Raw genomic sequence first — 17,865 nt, 5'->3', positions numbered from 1 at the left:
CAGTATTTTAAAACCATATATACACGCTGTTGTGAGTGTAGAAAATAATATCTTGGCACTGGCAAGAACAGCTTGCTACAATGAAAAAGTTATATCTATAACTTTTTTACTGCAAGCACGCAGACATTTTCCAAGCTATTTCTTGTAAAAGAATTGCAGACAAATTTAAACCAAGGGTCAAGGTTTCTGTGGCAGGTTTGGACTCTCGATTCTCCCTTTTTTGGGGGGGGTGGGTGTAAAACTTTACGGGTTCTGCTCACACACTTAGAGGCTTTTCTCTCAAAGGACTTTCTTGTAGAGGAACACACTGCAAAATGTGTGATTTTTGACACCTCTCCTGTTCCCAGCAGCACAGGCCTAAATTTATGTTCTCTGTCCTGCATCCCACTCCACAGGGACATGAAGAAAATAATGTCTTATTTTTCTTTCATTTCCCCACACATCCCCTTTCCCTTCATACACCGATATAGCTCTTCAAACTGACTTTCCTTGTCTTTGGATGTTGCATTTCTCTAAGAATTTTGGAAAGATGGTCCACCTCCTTGTATAGCTGGAAAAGCTAGAAATTGCAGTTTTTCAAGCACACTTGAAAGTAGGAAACATTCCCAAAATCCACTGACAGCGAGTCTTTCCGTTGATTGCAACAAGCTCCAGACCAAGATCTCAATTTTCACTCTCATTGCTACTTTTTTTAAAAAAAAAATAGTTTATTCACTGAGCTATGAGTTATTATTCTTTGAATAGTTTACATAAACAAATTTAAGCACATAGATTTGTTATTATTTTTTTCTTAAGTGAGAATTTGCTTTATTCATTCAACGCTAGCTGCTCACTGGTTTGTCTGTGATGGGTTGCAGAGGTCAGCAGTACTCTTTCTGCTCCATGAATGGAATGACTCAAGTGTTTGAAAGAGACTAATGACTCTAATAGCCAACAAAGGATAAATTTGCTTATGTATAAACATCCTGTTTATGTGCCAGTTAGGACATTTATGCACAGTACAGCTATTCTTCAAGCATAGGTGTATGCAAATTGAAACAAAGCTGGGGGGGAATGGCAAATGGAGCTTACATCTCAGATGCAGACTTGGGAGCAGCCCAACTCCCTGCTGAGAGAGGTGGCATGGTACAGCAGGCGCCTCCGGTCTCCCTGTCTATGCCCTGTGCTTTCCACAAAAGAAAATTGCTGCAGGCCCCATCCAGTCTTCATGTCCCAACAGGTCCATAGTTAAGATGTTTGGAGCAGTAGGACTCCAGGGTACAGCAACGTACAGGCCCACAGGTCACGTTATAATGAGCTGGAGATGATCAGAGAGATGTAATGGACAACTCCAATTCCTGGAAACAGCTTGAGAGTGTTTTTTGTGTTCATTAGAAAAAGAAAAAATAAACATAAAAGCAAAAAACCTTTCAGAAGTATCTCCTGTACACCCCAAGCTGGAAATGTTGTAAAACATATTTTCCTATCTTAAGGGGCTGCTTTCAGTACTTTTTTTTTCTTTTTCTTTTTTTCTTCTCTCACCAGACAGTGACCTCAGAAACCTTCTGATTTAAAAATATTATGAATATTGAGATGTTTCTGTGGAACAGTTTAGCTTAAATAGGCTGAAGTATATTGACTAAATTCTCTCTGGATGAAAGTGTTTGAATTATTTGTAACAGCAACATTCTTCCAGAACTACTTTTCAACTTAAAAGTATAAAATTATCATTTTTCAATCTCTTCTGTGTTTTTTTGCATCATTTGAAGCATAGGTTTTGATTTGTTTGTTTTCTCAAGCATCTGATTTGTTTTAATAAGATTATCCATGAACAATGTTATGCAAAAAAAGAAGAAAATAAAAGAAATATTATACATCAAACCAGTAACTATATTTGCAGTGAGAAAGTTAAACTTCTGTAATTGCTGCGGGTATGAAACACAAGCAGTGAATCAAAAATCGAACACTATTTACATTCATTCTGTCCTTTCTCTTCTGCCTTCTCTTCTCAATGGATTCTTCCATGTCTTTATTTTCAATCTTGATAGCAGTATACTATTTTGCCATAACACAATTCCTTGTTAAACAAGGAAACAGAAGCAGGAGCTCCGAAGCTCACATCTTAAAATCTTTCAGGGCTCTGAGGACCAGACAAAGCTTTTAAGAAGCAGAAGCAGAAACAGCAGAGCAGGTCCCACTCAGGTGAGACCATCATAGGCCCCAGACCCTCCTCATGACTTTGTCTAAGTGCAGCACTGCTGAGTGCCGCATTCTCACAGAGACAAACTGATGCCCATTAACGCTGAAAGTCAAACACACGACTTCCTGATATCTATCTGAAATCCAGTGGCTGTCTGGAGTGGAGCAGGAACATTTCAGAGGTAGGCAAGAGCATTAGTAGCTGGGATTGTCATCTCCCATGGCCTGCCATCATGACATCTACCTGCCTTCATACCACAACCAAAACAGTGAGTTTAACGTACTCGAGCCCAGAGCTCGCGTCCAGGGCAAACGTTTAATGTAGGTATTACCACAGAGTGTCTTTTCTCTCTTCAGTAGTAGAGATTCCAAGCTTTCACCCATAGCTTGCTTCAATTACAGTATTGTGGAAGGCAGTGACACCCACAGTTTTGTACTAAGTCCGTCGTCAGCTCTCAACAAAGTTTAGTCCAGCTATTTAGGACTGATGAGATCATACCGTTTAACAGACCAGAGACCGCATACGGATGATTTACCAGCACTTTGGGGAATCACAGTTTCAAAATTGTTGAGTAAAGCTAATCCTCAGACTTGATTGTGGCAGGTAAGATCCATCACTGGAATTTCTCCTGTCTAAGAGCAGCAAAAAGTCTTGACTAAAGCAGTGTTTTCAGGATTTTCTTCTGCAACACTGTTATGACTTCACTGATGCCTGTAGTTATGTATGGGAATGAGAGGACAAGCACAGCAGTGATTAAACAGACGTCAACTTTGGCATCAGAAACCTATATCTTCTTCTTGTTCGGTACCTGCTTTCAGTTTATCTAAAACTGCCTGATCCCTCCACGTCTCTGCTCTGTTTTTTCTGTGAATGGAGCTGTGAATCCCCCACAAGAAGGCATTTGTCCCTTCTGTGGCATTGGTGGCATTGTACAAGTAAAAACTACAGGAGCCATTGTGGTATAGGTGATTTCTCACAGCTTGCAGAGTGTGGTCAGTTCTGCTGAGTATTGAGAGGAGGAGATCTCGCTGGTCTAATTCTATCTTGTCAGCTGACAGTGAGCCCCCTGCATGTTTCTGCAGGGCAGGTCGACCGGTACACCAATGGGTTTCCTTGCTGAGGTGTCAGAGCTGGGTGCCTATAAAGCCGCGCAGCCACTGTATTTGTTTAACGCTGTGTGGTGGAGATCCCAGCCAGGGCTCAGATTTGTGGCTGGGCTCGGAGCCTGCAGAGCGAAGGATTCAGAATTTGGCCTGGGTCTGTCTGTGTATTTATACAATGACAGAAAAAGCAAATTCCTCACAAGCAACTATGAGTCAAAATAAAAACACTGTGAAGGTCAGCTGAGCACAGCAGCGAGATGATGTTATCCCAAGCACACGTTCAACTCTTGAGCTGCCAGACCAGCCAGAAGGACTCTCAGCCAAAAGTCATGAGAAGATGCCAGCTGGGAAACCACCCACCGACACCCCAGCTGGCTTTTCAAAACAACTGGAGTCTCAGTGCTTGACACTCAGCTCCAGGCACAGCTGCAGGGCATAGTCTAGACACACAGCAATACCAAGGGCTTCTCATAGAGTTTTCCAGGAGAAATACTGTATATGGGCAACACTGTCATAAATTCTAATTTGTAAGGATTTCCTTTTTTCATGAGAGGAACAGCGATGTATCTAAGGCTAAACCTTTTTTTCTTTTTTTATTTTTTTTTTGCAACTAGTTGGCATAGCATTAATCCAGCAAGTCAAACTCTGTTTCAGAGATTTATTTTTTTTTCCCTAAATGTATTGGTTAGCATACTGCTTTCAGCCAAGATACTATAAACAATTCACAGACACAGATCCAATCCAGAGTTAATTAGGGTTGATCAAAGCTTACGTGCAGTCCTGAACTCCTAGTGCTGAGGATAGAAGCATTGAGGTCTTTGTTAAGGATGTACTGTCCTTGGAAATATACCCCCCCCCCCTTTATTGGTTTTATTTTAATTTAATTTCATTATAACCTCATGTCCATAAATGCCCTTCTACTAAGTAATAACAATATCTGCAACACTTCTTGGAAAAGTTTCGAAATGATCTGGAGGCATTCACCATAAATGTGTATTTCATTTTTAGACATGTAGTAATGTGCTTGCTATAGTCATTTTGAGAAGTTCATGTTGCATAGTTAACCTTCTCTTGTAGGAAAGTACCAGTTTTGACCAGTCATGGTGAGTTAAGCACTGTACTTAGGGAGATAACAGTAAATACCTGGAAAAGTTTCCAGGTGACATGAACAAGACAGGCAGGAAATCCTGTCCACATTCTACAGATGGACTGTAGAAATATCAGGGATAAATCTAGAACTGAAATCTAAAAACCTGGCAGTAGGGCTGTCTATCTGAGCTCCCTCTCCACTCCTCCCTCACCCATTCTGGGGCAAAACCTGCATTTGCACCAGCCAAATATACTTTCATTTCCAGATGAAAGTGAACTGAGCCCACTGGCTTGGGGAGAATTTAACAAACAGCAGCCAGGTATTGCTTGTGAACAATTCACAATTTGCATTGTACATATTTGTTATTCAGTTTGGACAAAGACATAGAAATTCAAATCTGGACTTTTAATAATTGCTTTGTCTGTTCAATGTCATGCAGAAAAAGTGAGGTAGCCAGTGCCTCCTGTGTGCACCAACTTTGCCTCTAAACTAGGTTGCCTTTAATAGATAAAGACTCTTATTGCAGATGATATGGCACTTCACAGTCCCAGGTAACCACTTTGAGTAACTTCACTTCCTCGCATTGCAGAAAGCATTACTCAGAGGGATTACCCTCTGCACTGCTGCCTAACAGGTCTTAACCCATGCTCACGTTTATGACTTTCAAAGTATTCTGGGCTTATAATGTGTTTATTCCTGAAGGGCTATACATGAATATATGTGCATGTGTATCCCATGTGTATATGAGTACGTGTATCATCTACTCAGGGGAGTAGTTTTGTCTGTAAGGGCAGAATCTGGCATGGAAAAGCCCTATGCCTGCCTCTTTGACAGGACAAGCTCTCGTGTGCAATACCCCTCAAAACAGCCATTTCAAGTTATGTACAACCATGGACCAGACTCTTTACTCTGATTGTAGCCACCTCCCCATTCTGTTTATGAGCCTACTCCCTTCAGGACAACTCCTCATTAAATCACTGTAACAAAAAATGAATAATATTGGTTGGAGATGGTTGTCTCATAGAAGTTGGAAATGGAAACTCCTAGATCCGTCCTGCCTCACTTCCAATGAATGTAACAGGAAACTTCTCCAAAGATATCAAAATTGGTCCATTATTCTCTTATGCCAGTGTATTAAATCACACAGCAGCAAGATAGTTGTGTGTGCTACCTTTCTTTGTGTGTGAATTTTGCCAATTTTGTAGTCTTCAGGACAAAAATTTCTCCTTATACTTTAGCACTGGTAGTTCCTCACAGATCCTTCATTACGCTTCATGAGGGTAGCTACCTACTCTCCTCCTACTACTGAGGTTGTGAGTCAAAGTGGACCTTTTGCAATGTGCCCCTGAGGGCTTAATAAATGTCACCAGACTTATTCCAATGGGCCACTGAGGAAACTCTGTACCAAAGCAGAGTTTCTTCTTGCTAATGCTGGAATATGATTTTGAACTGGGAACCCAGAAGCAGAAGGTTCTTAATTTCTATTGTTCTGAGCCATTTACCAGTAGTCAATTAGTTTTCCTGTCAGAAATAAAAAAGATTATAGTAAAGTATAAAGCAAAATATCTACATTTATTGCCTGCTTTTGTTATTTTATTGAAAGTTGATCAAACTGGTAAGGGGTATGAAGCCTTGTGCTCACGATTAATAGCCAAAACTCATGGTGAACTTTGTGTTCTGCCTAGAAAAGCATGCTAGACTACATGGCTACTATTTCATGATTCTCTATAGAAGTAAAACTTTTTGCCTTAACTGTTGAAGAAACAGAAGTATTCTCTTCAATGAAATTAAAAAAAAAAAAAAAAAGAAGCATTTCATAAGTAGATAAGAAATTGCAAAATGTTAGTTTAGGCCATATTTAAGGAAAAGAAGTCAACACCTTGGACTTGAATGAGTCCACCTAGAAGGAGGGATTCTGTTATTGTTTGCTGTGGAAAAATCACTAGTGGAAACACAACACAATGAACTGTCATGTCAAGTCTCAAATTTGAAAAAGGGATAATTCACATTTTTTAATCAGATTTTTTTCCATCCAGATCTTGTAAAGAAGGACGTTTCTGCTGCCGCTAAAATTAATTTCTGGTTCCATGTTTCCTTCTGAATGGCTTACTGTCTATTAGTCCTCTTTTTACTGTAATTTGTGAGGACAACTCTATATACATTTGAATTCTTTTAGTGTTTTAATTGGATGTGTCTCTGGTGTGGTACTGTAAGTATCTCATTTAGCACTGTTGGTTTAACATCCTCTGGAGCAAAGTGAACCAATGACTTAATTAACTTCCACTTGGGCAGTTATCTGCGCTGGGAAACTGCAGAAAGTATTATTCTATTTGAGGGTGACAAATGAACGTACATGAGGTACCACACGCCACCCAGTGGGAGATCTGACAAGAAACATAATTTATTTCATTATTGGTGCCAAAATGGGCTTTCAAGCTGAAAACCTAAATATGTAGCAGTGTTTTAGGAGAAAAGGAAACAGCATGGGCTTTGTCTTAAATAATTGATTGTGTACAGTTCATAACATATATTACCATGGGAAAGTTTGAGTTTAGTGTCAGTCTTCATCCATCATATTGCAGTTTGTTAGATAGTTTGTTAGGTGTTAGACTGAGTGGTGTGGAGAATAAACAGTGATAAATAGTTTGGGATTTGGTAAGATTTATCAATTACGATGCAAAAAAATAGATTTAAAAACAACTAACTAGCCTTCAGTAAGAATTAACTTTGGTGTTTTACAACATATTTATAATTGTTCTGAGTATTGTAGGTATTGAAACATAGCTACAGTCTCAAAGATCTTTGGCTTTCCTCAGATTTATTGTAATTTTATAGAGCAAAAGCTAGTGGCAGCCTCTAATTACCCACAGAACCAAAGTTTCCTGAGTGAAAACTTGAGATCAAAGGCCATGAATAATAGCCTTAAAGGCATCTCCCCTTACACAGGCTACTCTTAGCCCCTCTGCTGTCCTTTGGTATAAATTAAGCACCTTAGGATGAATAAAACATGAAGCACAGAAGGTTTAGATTTCACAGAAGATGAATGGTTGGATTATTGATGGGAAAAGGAGCATGGGAAAGTATAAACCATGTAAATTTAAAAACTGTAAACTTTGTAAGCAATCACCTTTTCTTCAGTAATTTTCTATAACTTTCTTTTTCATCTTTTTGTCCAAATCCTTTCTGTTGATAAGGCAGCTGGATTGTTCTGTGTCACTGATCTGCACTTTTAAGCAAGCTCAGAAGCCTTTCACAGCTCATTCTGTTGATTTCAGTGGGCATACAACCAGGCCATAAAACCACAAGAGCAATCACTGGTTGTTAAAAACCATACAAGCACTTACATTCAATTATAATGAAAAAGGTGCATACCTCTTGTGTCTCATGAAACTCAGACTTGAAGGCTGTTTGCTTCCTCTTATATATAGCATGAATCCAGTTCCTTCCTGATGTAAAGTTCATTGCCTTTCACTAGTGTTACACATGCTGAATTTAATTCATTTCATATCCCGTCATGGAATAGATGTACACAACCGTAGGAATTAGGGAAGCAGACTCAAACCCCCTTCTACTGTAGATGTTTGTTCATAGAAAAAGATTTCACAGGATGAATGGGTAAAAGCTATTCATTTGCTTTAAACAAAACTCTACATTTACTTTCTATGAAGAATGGTTTCTTTGAAGAAAAAGAAAGAACAACAAGACAAATTATTTACTGTTCTAGGAATTGGTCAAAATGAACTATTTCTCCAGAAGCTGTGAAAATGTCTGACTCTTCATCTTGGCCCTATTTTGTTAGGAATCAAAATTTTTGCAATTCGGACATCTGAAAAATTATTGGTTTCATGTTTACCTGTATTGAAAGTAATCACAGCTGTCTCTTTCTACTGGCAACGAAACTCACCAATCAGCTTCCCCTGCAAACCAGAAAGATGTACTTTTATCACAGAATCACACACAGATTATAATCACATCTCATTAAATCCTATGGCCCTGCTGTCAGGTCAGTCATACAAACATGGAAAAAAAGGCTTACATACTCCTTCTGCTTGATTAACAGTTGGGTTTTAAAGGAAGATCATCTGCTTTCCGGGAAGTTGAGTCAGGCTTTGTCTCTCCTCTTAAAGCCATTCCACTTTTCAGAATACAATTAAAAATTCATTGAACTGGGAACAGGAACCCAGGTGTCTCACATCCTTTGGGATTGATCTAACCACTGTCTTATAGAGTCATTTTCACACTCTCTCAATGGCTTAATAAATATTAAAGTATGTTATGCAAAGCGAATGACCTTCTGTGTGAGAAACAGAAAAAAATGCATTCAAAGAATACTGTAGATTGTGATGATTACAGCAGCCTCAGGGGAGGTGGGACTCTTTAATCCTTGCTCTCAATCAGAAAAAAAAGGTGTTTGAATCTCTCCTTACACATGTGGGACTGTGCTTAGTTTTGGAAACAGGATAAAAATTAAAAATTTAAATGAAAAGGTAAAAAGCCTCACACTATGGCTCTTAATGGGTTTTCTGATTTTAAGTGCAGAAAGAACATAGTTTAGAAAACTCTAATGGCAAGGTAGGCTTGTGGGTTTTTGTTTGGAGGATGTTGGAATTTGGCATAAAATTTTTGTTCCATTAAATTTATTAAAGCAAAAAGTCTTAGAGTCAACTAAAAAGCAATTTTAATTTTAATTTTAATTTTTATCTTTTTGTATTTTTATTTTTCAGGAAATAAATAAATAATCAACACAAGAAATAGAGTAAAAACATTCCCATGCCTTTCTAAGCTTTTGTTAATTTTTTTCTTAGGCCTGTTTATCTGAAGGAAGAGCTGCGAGTCAAAGGGGTTTTTTTACCAGATCGCAGCCAAAACATTGAAAACTGGTTTTTTTCCCCTGGGAAGTATGATGGGAAAAAGTACCATTTTTCAAGCTGTTTTAATCTTATCTCTGAATAGGTGTAGTTATGCTTACATTGTCAGGTTTCAGGAAAACTTTGAGCTCCCAAAGCTGATCCAAAGCCCTCTGAGTAGGTGACAGTCTTTCTGTTGGCTTAAGCTGTCTATAGAGGGGATGCTATCAGAGTTAAAACCTACTGACTGAGAATCTGTGTCTCTGTAATCTAGTATATTAAGATAGTGATATAATAACATATATGATAACATTATGATAACAGGAAGGAGAGATACCTCAAAGTTATCTCAATATTACAGAAATTTAAATAATTATACTTTTGAAGTAGGGATATTTTTATTTATTTTGTGGGTTGTTTTTTTTTCCTGCTACATTATGGACATAACATTGACACTGAAGACGCTGTAGAAGCTAATGAATTCCAATCAATACAAGCACAATGAGCCAGACTACATGCACACTCAGAAACCCTCACTGGTCAAACTGTTCTAGCAAAAAAAAAATATTTTATAATATATCAGCACACTCTTTGCATTACACCGTGGAATAAAAGGGATAATTAGTTTGGGTGATTATGAAAAAATAAATCTTGAGAAGCAAGTATTCTCACAACAGTTTTCTCACAATGAGACCCTTTTAAAAGGAAAGGGAGTTCACAGGTCATTCTTATTAAGTGCTTGACTGATTTATTTTAACACAACTAGCTCTTTTCCTGGAGCCGGGAGAACTGAGGTGTATTTTTCCTCCAGAAAGGCCTGCTAATGTTGTGCTGAGCTGCTGGACTGGGAGGCTGAGCACTGCTATCCCGTCACATTAGTTGCAGCAGACTTCCATCAATGCAAGAAAATTGCTCTGGGAGGGAGAATTCACCAGCTTGAATCCAATCCCTTTTTGCCTCTCCTTGGCTTTCACAGTCCTCCAAATAGCCCTAAGGGAACAGTTAGGTGGTCATTGTGCTTGTCCTTCCAATTGGATAAACTGTCCACTCTGTCCAATGCCCTTTCCTATATTTATTAATGGAACAGCCTAATTCTGTCTCTGGAAGTTGGATCCTTTTCATCTGCCTTAAATCATTTGTGATGTCTTGCAAATACAGACTGTATTGAATATTAAAAACATAATATGGGTTACCGTTCCTCACCCATATCATAAACTATATCTTTTGGGACTCCAGCTTCTCTTTTAATTACATCATTACCCTAATTATCTTATTAGCATCCTCTGGTGCAGGCAGTCATTTATGGAAGAATAAAAAAAAGGCTTTCTTCTTTGCCCTCGTGGCATGCTCCTGATCAAATGTTCAGAAACTATTACGCTAGTCATAACTATTTCACTGTTACGTTCTGCTTTTTCCATCCATTTGCCCATATCCACTTGTCTCCTGCCATATTCTCAGACTGTAAGCTCTCTGTGTCTTGCAGAGCTTTGCACACTTGTTTCTGATTGAGTGCATGGATGGTGATACAGTTATGATGAAAGATTTGTTTTCCAGATTATCAATAATATATAATCAATAACATAATTCTTGGATGCACCCTCAGCAGTTTTGCAGATGACACTAAACTGAGTGCTGTTGTTGTCACACCAAAAGAACAGGATGCCATTCAGAGGGACATGGACAAGCTGGAGACGTGAGCCTGTGTGAACTTCATGAGGTTCAACAAGGCCAAGTGCAAGGTCCTACACCTGGGTCAGGGTAATGCACAGTTTCAGTGCAGGATTGGGGATGACGTAATTGAGAGCAGCCCTGTGGAGAAGGACTTGGTGGTGCTGGTTGATGAGAAAGTAGGCATGAGTTGGCAATGTGCAGCCCAAACGGCCAACAATATTCTGGGCTGCACCAAGAGAAGCGTGGCCAGAAGGTCGAGGGATTCTCCTATTCTACTCCTCTCTCATGAGACCCCTACTTGGAGTACTGTGTCCAGTTCTGGAATCCCCAACATAAGAAGGATATGGAACTGTTGGAACGGGTCCAGAGGAGGCCACGAAGATGGGTCAGAGGGCTGGAGCACCTCTGCTATGAGGACATGCTGAGAGAGTTAGGGTTGTTCAGCCTGGAGAAGAGAAGGCTATAAGGGGAACCTTATAACCACCTTCCAGTAATGAAGAGGGCGTACAAGAAGGCTGGGGAGGGACATTTTACAAGGGCATGTAGTGATGGGACAAGGGGGAATGGCTATAAATCGGAAGGGGTAAGATTTAGACTAGACACTACGAAGAAATTCTTCACAATGAGGTTGGTGAGTCACTGGAACAGGTTACCCAGAGAGATTGTAGCTGCCCCCTCCCTGGCAGTGTTCAAGGCCAGGCTGGATGGGCCTTGGGCAGCCTGATCTAGTGGGAGGTGTCCCTGCCCTTGACAGGGGGGTTGGAACTAGATGATCTTTAAGATCCCTTCCAACCCAATCCATTCTATGATTCTATGATTCTATGATTCTTTGATTATGTTATATTGTGAAATTTTTTCCAGTCCACTGTCTTAACTCACAGTTTTGGAGTACTGTGTAGCATTTCAAAGACAATTGGGAAACAGGTGAATACATATCAACTGGAGCAGTTTAGGTACAGTAAAGGCAAATGTTTCTTCCTTTAGCAATAGACATTGATGAGCGCAACACACTCCTCAGAAGATGTGGAACACTCAATAGATAACTTGATTATGTATTGTCACCACAATTCATACTTCTCATTTTTCACATTTAGCTCAGGCCCTTCATGTCATCCACAGAGTACTTCTACACCTGTTATTTATCACCTTCTTCATTTATTCCTGCTTTGCAAATGTGATATTTTTTACAATATTGCTTAGGAGGAAATTATGGATCAGACTAGCTAGTCACATTTTTTTTCTTTCATTTAATTTAAAGCAAGAAGAAATATGAATTCAAACCTGCGTTCATCAAAGACAGTATTGGTTTGATAACACAGGATGGGACTGATAGTAGTAATAGAGTACAAGCTGAAAATATGATACAGCTGTGCCGACCTCTTTGTGATTATTTTGAAAAGCTGGCTGTCTGCCCCATCTGACAGTCTGTGAACATGGCAAATAATTTAACATTCATGCCGCTCCTGTTTTTAGCATAAAATATATGAATCATGTGGTCATCACTTTCCAAATCAGTAGTAGATGAGAAAAGAGTTAATGACTAACATTTTGATCATGACTTGTTCCATTGTTCCATGACAAAACCCACTGTAAAACAAAATATCAAGGCATAAAGAACATTTTGTGTCACGACTCATAAGTCACAGAGGCCTTCTTTTTAAGTACATCTTACGGACTTGATTTTTCACTTTGGAAGTTTCCTGGGGAGTTGATCAACTCAGTAACCCTGAATGCAAGGCATGGTCCAAGTATTCATAGATTCTTCGTTAACTCTATAAGCTTCTATATCAATGAATAATTAGCAGTTTACTACCACTTTTAGTGAGTCGCAAGAGAACATGATAAATCATATTTCAACTATGCTTCAAAAAACCTGTGGAAAATTTGCAATTAAATTTACCCGCTTATTTTAGTGTAGCTGAGGTATGTCAGAAGGGCAGCCCTCATTAAGTTACACGCTGAAAGGATGATTTTTATCCTGAACATTGCTCCAGCAAAGATTGTATGGACTGGGATCATTTCTAAGTGTGGATCTGTATTCTTTACACTTACACCATTTGTGTTAAGTAAGTTTGAGTGCAAAAATCCCCCCGGGAGTAGTACTCTTGATCCTACGTCCACCTGGGCACTGTGCTTATCTGCATGTCATTTCAGAGCAGAGCTGATAACCTAATTAGATGACACGCTGGGCAATTCTCAACACAGCAGTGAGCCATATCACTTCAACAATTCTTCCTCCATGATTCATCATTATCTCTGAGCATGTGTGCGACCCCAATAGCTGACTTGAGAGGGCCTTCTCTGTATCAGCATTGCAAATTGGCCCTGTTAGAGAATCATGAGTTTCTGCTTCTGTGAATTTTAGCTTTTGTCCTTTTTCATGGCAGAGCCAGCACAAGTTAATAGCAATGTTTTTCTATGGAGACAGAGCAATAGTTAAACTCAATGTCAAGTAAACTGAGAGTTTTCAGGTCAGGAAAAGCACAAGAGGGCAGTGACTGTTGATGCAGTTATGTCAGACATGGCCTGTGTATCTGCAAGCAGATACGTCTCGTGCAGCATTTTTGTCCTTTTGCTTGCGTTTGGCAAACCTATTAAGGAGTATATATAATTACATTTACAAACAGGAGCAGAAAGAGATTGCCTTTATACACATTAGCATAATATTAAATTTATTTCCTCCTCTGTCCTAGTAGGCAGCAACCACAGTCTTGGCTTTTGACTGCACAGAGAACAAGGAGGAAGGAAACAGTGTCACCAGCCTTCCTACACCCCATAGAAGAGCCACCCTATATTTCACACTGAAGCTAACAAGCTCACAAGGCAATGTGTACCAGCCTTCTCAAGAGCATTGTGGGAATTCAAGCATTGTCTCTTCACTACCCAAATAATAGCCCACTTATTTCATCAAATGAAGTCTCTAGTTTGCTTGCTCTTGGTGTAGAACACATGCGTACACCTGCTACACATTTGGCATCAAAGACATTGTAAAAAGAATTGTTCCAAAAGAAACACGCAACTGATAGTAAAACACAGCAATCAAAAGCAGACAGTGCTTTGACTCAATATAATGTAAGAAACATGAATCTGTAACAATACACAGTTTTTATTTGTGTCTTCTAGTGCTATACAACAACACGCTTTTGTGATAGTTTGAGCAAACAAGAAGTGTATCAAAACTGTAGATAGAACAGCAGGAGTTGGATAAAGTTTTTGGCTTGTGGGATTGTTTTTTATTTTGTGTTACTGGTGGCAGCTGGAAATGCTCACAATACCCAAAGTGATGGGAAAAGTTGTTAGCATAGCAGCAGTACGCACTGGCCCCATCCCTGAAGGAAAATACTCTTCTTATTCACCTGTGAAAATTCATACCGCTGCAGCCTTGACTTGAGATTTGCAGTCAGTTCCTTAGGATTAATAGTGTTGCATGGCTTGAAATCCCTGACTCAGAGACCTAAGACTGATCTGTATTATGTCCCTAATCTACCTCTTTCTAAACAGACATTTACCCATCATAACCAGGATAAAACAAGCTCTTAGGTGGGAGCACAGTTGTGCAGTAAATATCAGAAAGGTCTGAATATAAATGGGAGCAACCTAAAATTTAAGAGGTCACCTTATCTTCTCACTCCAGCAAAAGCTACGACTGACTGGAACATTAATAAAATGAGGTAACAATTTACAGCCTAGTCACTGAACAGTTTTTTCAAGTTGTATTTACATCGAGATCTTTTTAATTCATTAGTTATCTCAACATTTCCTTTCCAAAATATCATATTAGTGTGAAAAAAAAGAAAGAATCGCAATGAAGTAAAATTTTTATGACTATAAGATTGATCTCCATGGAAAAACAGCATTCCCAGGTGAAATGGGCAAGAAATCAATAAAAGTACTGAAGTGAAAAAACACCATTGTTAGGCCAAGGGATCTTGGAATACGTACTCTAAGCAAATGCCATTCAATGACTGTAGTGGAATTTTTTGTCTCCAGATAGCAATCAGATGACTAAGGTGCTATACAATAGATGAACTGCAATTCAATATACTACTTGGTAAATCGCTATCATGTATGATACACATACACACACACATTAAACTGTAGCCTGTTCAACTACAAATACATTTTTGAAGCCCTGGTTATACAACAGACGAATGAGGAGAATTTGTCATTGATGATCTAAAGAAGCAAAGATGAAGGATTACCAGTCATTTTTCACAACAGGATAAAAGCTCCACCTAGGTGAACTGCAGAAACTACTACCGGAATAATTGCTTTTGCTGGGTTTTTAACACAGCTGATCCTCTTCTGATGATGGAAGTAGCATACTAGCATATTTTAGACTCTTGGATTAAAACTCCTTTTCTTAGTAGATAAGACATCCTGATATGAGAGACTGAACGAAAGATATGTAAACATTATATGAATCAATTGTACCATTTTGGGGGTAGGTGTTCCTCTGTAAAGTTAGTGGCTTGAAGATTCGTTCTCAGAAACATCAGAAGCAAAAGACCACCCAACCTACAGTGCCTGTGAGTAGCAATACCTATCAGCGGGATTCAAAGAAGCAGAAACTGATTCATCCTGCACTAAGCAGCTTATGTTGGTGATGCTAATGCTACTGGAAGACAAATTACAGAAGGACTTGGAAAGACAAGTCTCCTGCTGATGTTTTAGCCATGAAATTGAGTCTGTTCATCTATCTTTTCATGCTTTTCTTAAAACTCAATCTCAGATAGGCAAGAGGTGAGAAATAAAGATATTATGCCTGCAATTTTATAACTTTGTTTCCACTGTATTTCTTCAAAATTACCAAGTTCATATATTTGAGCAAACTCTGTATTATTTAGCTCCAGGGTTTTCTAACTGAGAAGTACTATTTATATGAGATGCCATATAAATGTAGCACTAGATGTAGCACTAGTTAAACAGACATATGAAAAGGCTTATAAAAAAATCTAGAATCCCATGCCTTTTTTTTTACAGTCAAGTATCAAAAAAAAAATAAGAATCATCATTAGCAAAACACAGAATTTCAAATATTTATAACCTCTTTCTTACTTATATTTTATTCACTAGTTATAAATTCTCTAAAGTGACCAGCAGGTTCTGACATGCTGTCCCAGAAATCTTCATGCTTTCCCATTGGGACCATCAGTCCCATTTATTTCTGGTTATGCCATGCCCACAGATTTCACTGTGTCAATTTGCTACAACTCTTGCCCAAGTGACACTTCCTTAGGAGAAGTGACCTTTCCAAATGTTTCTCCAAGATTCGTAAAGATATTACCCTTTCTTTAAAGGTTTTTGGTTTTTTGGTTTTTTTTGTGTTTTTTTTCCTAACTATCTCTTTACTTTTACTGTTGGGTCTGACATCCTTTTAGTGTTTTCTATTCCCTGTGGAACAAATACCATCCTATGCCAGATTCATCGGTAGCACTCCACAAATCAGTCATGCTTAACAGCATTAAGAGCATGACTTTACAGATTCTTTATTAGAGTTTGGGTTTTGGATTTTTTTTTTTAGCACCATTTTCTTGCTTACCTACAATATTAAGGATAATGTCAATTAATGGTTGCTTTCTAAACCTGTACTAAAAGTGTTTAAAATAACACTAGCTAATCTGTAGTAGAAGTTACTATGTAATAGGTTTTTATTAAAGGTAGAGCTAGTTTAGCAAATTAAAAAAGATTTAGTACTTATGACTACATGTTTAACTGCAGTATTTTCTGCTGAATTAATCTCTAGCGAGTCAGCATTCATATTCTAACACACGTATATTTGTCCTTGCCAATTTAAACAATATCATCTATGTCTGCTTTCCTTCAAGGTGCTGATTTCCATTTATCATTAACATAACTTTATCACTCTCTCACTTAGTTTTGGCTCATGTGGTAATCCCTGCCAATGTTCTTTATTTCACTGTTCACGTTGGGTTGTTATAAAATATTTTTACCCTTCCTCTAACGTGTTTCTGGACCATAAAATACCTTTTACATATCCTTTTGAATACATATTCCTGTAACACTCCAGTAATTGCTAGATCGTTTCCTTTAAATAAAACCTGGTCTAGGACTGAATGGTGTCCCTTGAAAAGCTCTTGTAAAATTCTGATTCTACCATCCCATGCTGGTAACGCTGATGATTTTTCAGAGTGTTATCTCATATATAGATTCGGCAATGTCAGTCTACATCTAACCTAAAACCTGATGAGTCTGTTCATACGTTGACAACTCCATAATCTAGCAATAGACATTGTTCCTTACTGTGTTTGCTCAGACAGTATTACTGTAGTTATTAAATCTTTCCCACACTTTATCAATTTGAAAGGGTAGTTTTCTATCTGAGAAAAACAATCATTTTTCAGGTTCTCAAACACTGGAACAGTTTGCCAGATCCTCTTCTGATAGCAGTAAATAATTTCTGAACAATTTCATTTTAAAATGGCATGAAAAAAAGTTAGAAAGAAGGACATGAATCTTCTTATTTCCATTGCTTAAGGTCAATGCCTCCTTTTGAGCAGACTGAAACTCATTTTTGGTTAGTGGTTAGTGTGGTTAGTGTGATACATGAACAAATGTCAATCATTTTCAATCACACTACTGTAAGTAGAGTCTGCCAGGGCCTTTCTTAGAATTTCCATAGAAAAAAAAATGAATTCCTGCTTTCTGGCACAGCAGCTGTGTATTACTGGGTCTTTTAATAAGCTCATCAGTTTCATAACCTCTTTAAGATTGTCTATGATAGCCATTAGGGGTTTTTTTGCACAGTTTAATTTAGGCAGCAAGATTTATCACAAATGTTCCTGCATGATTTAGCACTGAGAGGAATTCAGGAAACTTTTTATTGCATCAGAAATTTCAGTGATGACTTCAACTTCATTATAATCTGCACATGTACCTAGCTGTGTTAAGGCCTCCCCCAGTTATGCTATGTCCATTATACAGAACCTGCATTATGGTTATTCAGATTTGGGC

The 17,865-nt window shown here is 38.4% G+C and overlaps 1 protein-coding gene and 1 long non-coding RNA gene across 6 annotated transcripts in view; one reads left to right on the top strand and one right to left on the bottom strand.

Moving 5' to 3' along the window:
• Positions 1-17,865, top strand: part of SEMA3A (semaphorin 3A) — a 411,783-nt gene that overhangs the window by 204,052 nt on the left and 189,866 nt on the right. The window lies entirely within an intron of this gene.
• The window catches only part of LOC128852232 (uncharacterized), a 120,417-nt gene that overhangs the window by 85,527 nt on the left and 17,025 nt on the right, over positions 1-17,865 (bottom strand). The window contains exons 4-5 of one of the 3 annotated variants that reach the window (XR_008449947.1): positions 8,226-8,289; positions 835-3,404 (exon numbers count right to left, since the gene is read on the bottom strand). This is a non-coding gene — a long non-coding RNA (uncharacterized LOC128852232). Of the gene's footprint in view, positions 1-834; positions 3,405-8,225; positions 8,290-17,865 lie in introns of those variants that run through there. The other 2 variants (XR_008449949.1, XR_008449948.1) reach the window with 2 other exon arrangements.

The sequence above is a fragment of the Cuculus canorus genome, chromosome 1 (genome assembly GCF_017976375.1).
Source record: "Cuculus canorus isolate bCucCan1 chromosome 1, bCucCan1.pri, whole genome shotgun sequence".
In the NCBI taxonomy this organism is placed as follows: domain Eukaryota; kingdom Metazoa; phylum Chordata; class Aves; order Cuculiformes; family Cuculidae; genus Cuculus; species Cuculus canorus.
This window is presented reverse-complemented; position numbering and strand designations above follow the sequence as displayed.